This window comes from Adiantum capillus-veneris, chromosome 25, assembly GCF_014529385.1.
Source record: "Adiantum capillus-veneris isolate H3 chromosome 25, ASM1452938v2, whole genome shotgun sequence".
In the NCBI taxonomy this organism is placed as follows: domain Eukaryota; kingdom Viridiplantae; phylum Streptophyta; class Polypodiopsida; order Polypodiales; family Pteridaceae; genus Adiantum; species Adiantum capillus-veneris.
The window spans coordinates 39003406-39009405 of NC_140955.1; positions in this window are offsets into that span (position 1 = coordinate 39003406).

The window sequence follows — 6000 nt, forward strand, 5'->3', positions numbered from 1 at the left end:
GGCTTCGACATCGACTCCATCTCGGGTACTGTTGTACTTGATCTCGATTTTTCGGCATCGAGTCTACTTGATCTTGATTTTTGGCATCGACTCTCATCAACATCAACTTTGACATCTTCGGAATCATCCTCTTCATCTACGACATCTCCGACGTCGGGTTTTTACGTCATCAATATCATTCTCAGACACAGACAAAGATTGGATATTTGTCTTTTTTGGTTTATTGATGCATACACCAGTGGATTTTGCATGAGTCCATGATTCCCACAATGAGACAGACTTTTGTTCAATTAGTGGGACAAGGAGAGCAGCTACTCATTGTGCTAGCGGTCTCTCAAGAGACACGTTTTTCCTGAGCACACTGCTTGAAAAAGTAGATTTGGCATCGACATTACACGTGGTGTTAGCGTTGGAGATCCAACCATAGATTGATTTTCGATCAAGGTGTAGCATTTTGCATCGACATTGCAGGTGGATTTTTTATAGGTTTTATAGGTTTTCACATACTCATAGGTACAACGCTTTTCAGGCATACTTGGCAATCATTTTGGCAGTCATTTCTTTGCGGATGGTCATGCATTGACAAATGCATACTTTCTTGAGCACACCCAGTGCCATTGAGCTCTTTTGAGAGCAAATCCCCGCATGGATTTTTGTACTACATGCAGCAGATTTTCGGTACTTGTTTGTTCCCGATTTATCATGTACATTGAGTTGCGATTACTACCTATTGTACTTCGTGTGGAGCCATTTTTGGAAGAGACCTTTCTAAGACTGTGACTAGTTTTAAGTTTGCTTAGCCTTTGGAGAGTCGTTTGCACGAGGTTTTCTTCAGTTGGGGTGTTCTCGAATGTTGAGACACTTTCGGTGATACAGGTTGTTGGAGTACCCTCTTTCGATATCCTCACCATAGGCTATGTATCTGGATGGAAACTTTTGCTTTTGACGCGGAGTTGGCGGTCACATGACAATTTGTTACGTCAGTCTTATGCCTAGTGGTTACTTTTGTCAATTTATGCGTTGATTTTGTCCTGTCGGATTTGAAACTTTGCTCCGCGTACAGAGGAGACTCTGTCGGATTTTTCCCGCGAGTCGACCATATATTGCGTTCTTGGCACATTCGAGTGATTACAACCAGTGATTATACCATATTTTGTTTTGAATTTCTGCTTCCATTCCAGGGGAAACTCTGTCAAAATTCTCCACCAACACTTTTTGCCATATATCTTTGATTATTCTTTCTTGAGTTATGGTTGTTAGAAATGCTTTAAAAAGGGAAGACTACTACATAAAGAAATTTGATGGCACAAATTTCATGATTTGGAAGCAACGTGTGCTTGACGTCTTGGTCAACAAGGGCCTGGCAGCATCATTGAAAGAGCGTAGAGAGAATGCTTACACTGATGATCTGTGGGAAGAATTGGATGCCCGTGCTATGGCCACAATTAGATTACATCTTGGAGAGACCATATTCTTCACGATTATGGACAAGACTACAACATGAGAGCTTTGGGACTCTCTATGAGCAGCTTGGAGTGGGAAAACTGCTTCTAACAAAGTTTTCTTGATGGAGAAACTTATGCGTTTGAATATGAAAGAAGGTAGAAGTGTTAATGCACACTTGAATGAGTTCAATAGAACATTTTCTCAGTTGACATCAAAAGGGTTGGATTTTGATGATGAAATGAAGGCCATTTTCTTGTTATCCTCTTTGCCTTCTTCTTGGGATATATTCAAACCTGCAATTAGTAACTCCACACCATACGGTAAACAGAAGTTTAATGATGCTACAAGTGTATTGCTGTCATAATAACTAATATTTAATTCTCCTAAATGATTTTCTCATGTTAAACTGAACATTTAATAGGGGGAAGTACTAGGGGAGAAAAGGCTAGAATATTGGTTAGGCTGGCAGAACCGGTCAGTAGGGATCCAAAGGAGGGAAAATAGGGATGCAAAAGAGCAATGTGCATTAATGGGCTTCAAAGACCCTAGGGTTCAGCCCATTAAGACTTCCAAAATTTAAAGGTTATGTCCAATGGTCAAGCTTAGGGTAATTGGATGCTTGTGGGAAGACTCAAAAGTCTTCCCACATCCCTATCCTTGAGGGGGCGAGCCCTTTTAGTAGGGGATGAGAGAGAAACACACACACACTCTTGCAAGCTCCCTTTACACAAAGGGCATAGTGAACACATGTCAGCTCCCTAGCCCAGTTGCCCCCAAGGTGCATTCAAATCCCATTGGATGGCCATAGAGCCACGTGGACCAATGAGAATTAGGCTAGAGTAAATTTAGTTTAATTCATTTAAAAACACTTCATAAAAAAATCGATAGAAATTAAGCTCTCTAAAAGACTATTGGACAGTCTCCCAAGGGTCTAATGAGAGTTATACGAATTGGCGAGTCAGTATTTCCGAGCAACAAAATAATCGAGCAAGTCTCTTCAGACATTCTTATTACTTATAGCGAATTACATTAGTGCAAGCGGGTTCTCCATAATCCCACAACCCAAATCAAATTCCATGATGACTAACCTCCATGTCAGGGGTGGTTGAAAAATATCCCACAGGGAAACTGCAACGGTAATTACGTCCTTCATTTTTGCATGCGAATGCTTTTTATTAAACGAAGGGGCCCTTTAAAAACGTTGTTATGGGACTTATGCGTGAGTCCTCTAAGCTGAGGTTCACTTTTTCGGAACACCAATGTAAACCATAAGCATATACTAGTGGCTCAAAATCTCCACAAGATTTTTTCCCTATATCACTTACCTTGTTGTTAGTGTTCGGGAAAATTATTTTCCTAAACATACAAAGTTTCTTTCCTTGAATTTTCCAAGAAAAAATTTTTAAGTGTATTTTTGGAGTTTTTATACTATTTTTGGCAAAATTTCTCCTTTCCCCCTTGCCCTCAACCGGCATTTTTGAAATTGAAAACGACACGATATTAAGGTGAGACACATTTTTTCCCAACCACTGCTTGCTATTGGAAGTAAAACGCTAAGTCGACTGGTAATTTAACACAAAAACTTCTGTTGCGATGTTACTTGGGATGTTTTGCTGCAATACCAAGAAGGAATTAAGAAGGGTATGACTTTCTTATACCTATACTGCATGCTGCAAACACTAGAGATTTTTTAATGGAAGAAAAGTACATGGGTTGGCAAGCCATATGAGGACGGCTGTAGTGGTGAGTGAGGAAAGGGACCGCCATTTCAGCACAGATACAGCAGAGCCCATCCTTGGTGAGTAGTTGGGAAAATATTGCAAAGCAATGGTATGCTTCTCAAGGTCTTGTATGCCTTGGAGAATGCGTGCAAGCAGCCGTATGTATTGGAAGACCCCAGGGGCCTCGCTTATGCTTCTCAATCTATTGCCAAGCCTTGCATTGAGAGAGAGAGAGAGAGCGCAACAAGGCGCTTGATGTTTCATTAAAAAAAATTTGACCCTCCCCTCCCTGGTCTGCTGCTGTAACCAGTCCGCGCGGTGCAGACTTGTTGCAGCAGCAAACCAAGGAGGGGAGGGTCAATTTTGAAAAAAAAACATCAAGCCGCGCTTATTGTGTACATCAAATAAAATCCACATCAGCAACCTCTGCAACGTTCTCCTCACCTCAGCGTGCACTGATCAGTTGACTCCCAAAAAACATTCCACGCAGACTCCGAACCCCCCCCCCCCCCGCCCTTCTTTTTGCCGAGTTGCTCTCTCTGCCTACGATACGTCTCCACCCCACCTCTGATGCCCTTCACCTCCCTTGACGCCACCTCTGCTCCCCTATCATGCACCACCTCTCATGGTCTCACCTCGCGCGTAAAGAGAGAGAGAGCTGGGTACCTGAAAGGCTCGCAAGGTAGAGCAATAGAAGACGTCCTGCCCACAAAGAATTCTCCACCCGTTATCCTCCCCCCTTGCATCCACCTGCCCGACTCCACCTATTTGACTCCCTGCCTCGGTCCTGCCTGCTCATGCCATGATCTGCGACATGTGTGTGCGCGCGCACACACACACACACACACACACACTACCCCAGCCCAGTTATGAAACCTCCACCCTCGTCCCCTGTAGAAGCTTGACCGAACACGGACAAGCGTAACATATATATGAGCGGGGGCAAGTCGCCCACCGACCACCCAACCCCTTGCCAGAGCTTTCGAGAGAAACACAGAGAGAGAACCATGTGCCGAGAAATAAGTCGGTGGCGCAAGCGCGCGCGCGCGCACACACACACAGAGAGAGAGAGAGAGAGAGAGAGAACCGGTCAAGTGCCACCCGCATTTTCTGTACCCCTTTAATGTCCGCCACCCTAACCTGAAGCCATAGAATCCTCTCAACATTCCACTCAATTCCTCTTTTTTCCAAACTTGACCACACATACTGGTAGGGTCATGCGAGTCATTTTGAAAAATACTTAATAAGTGGAATCACTGCTCTTGAGAGGTCGTAGGTAGATCTAATGCAGCCACAAAAACACGTGCTCGACGAGCAGCCAAATGGCGCAATGAGAACCAGAGGGACACAAGTGGTGGCATCTTTCGTAGGGTAGCTACCAAGAGTTGGCAAAACGAGCAAGGCAAGCCCCGACTTCGTGCAACAGGGGGATGCTTGAGTAGTTTTTTTTAAGACTTATTCACGGCAGAGCAGATCAAGCAGGGCATTTTCTCGGATGGCTTAAGAGTAGGAGTGACTATCGCCTATTAGCTTGCGCTCGAAACCTATAGTTGTCCTCTCCCTTTTACAACAAGAGTTTGTAAGAGGAAAATACCCTCATAGAGATGGTATATTCCTGGTTATAGAGGGAGAGCAAGTAGTAGGGGGTACCGGCAGAAAAAATTTCAAATATGAGGCAAATCAAATGAGATCCCTCTCGCAGGGGCTAATGGCAGGTGGCGGGCATCGCAGCAGGCATAGAGCAGGAGCGAATGAGCACGTGCAGACGATGCAACAGGCACATGGCATAAACGTAGAGCTAGAGGGCGACGAACACATGGAATTGAATTATCTATGTTTTGAGTATGAAGAGATTCCGTGTGTCTCAAATACTCAATTTTCATAATGGTTCTAAAATCTCATTTTTTGTTGATTAATTGCCACATGGGATAAGATTATTTATATTTCGAGTATGAAGAGATTGCTTGTGTCTCAAATACTTAATTTTCATAATGGTTCTAAAATCTCATTTTTTGTCGGTTAAGTGTCAGATATGTGGTAGTGAAAGTAATGTGCATGGCATTATTATTTTCTATCAACCATTGTTGCTCTTGTATCATTTTGCTCGAATTTATCTTCTCTCGTTTTTTTTTGCTCGGTGATTAGAAATCTCCTCCAATGAGCATTTAGCAGCCCAATGGCTTGCGTGATTCCTATTGGCCAAAAGACTAAGAGATCCAATGAGAGTTTAATTGCATTATTTAAATACCTAAAACTCTCACAAAAGGGAAAAGGGGACACATGTCACAAGGCCATCACTTATGCTTCTTAATTGTCATTGGCTAAGATTTGCAAGGGCCAATAGGGTGTCAGCATGAGCAAATAGCAAGAGGGGTCGACCAAGAGAGTGAGGGGGCTGATTTTTGCAAGGCATTATCACTTACACACTCACACAAGCTCATGTGTGAAGTAAAGAAGACTCTCTCTCCTTCTCAAGCTTTAATGGAAAGCTCATCATCTACTCCAAGCTTGTGAGAAGGGAGGCCTACACCAGCAACTCTTGGCTTTGTGATGCAAATCCAACCAAGAGCCAAGCTCCAATGCATGCTCATCTCCTCTACCATGCTAATTACTAAGCTATCCTAAGCTATTATGAGTGATTATGTGAAGATACATACTTCTTTCTCGTAAGAATACTCCTTCTTCCTTTGATGTACTCTCATACCCCGCTAGCTCTCACCATCTTCAAAGGTGTGTAAGGTCTTGGGTCTGAGATCGTGAGGGAATTGATGTTGTGTTTTACAAGTGTGAGCTTGGTGCTTGAAGCTTCCATCTTCATTGCACCAGCAATTTA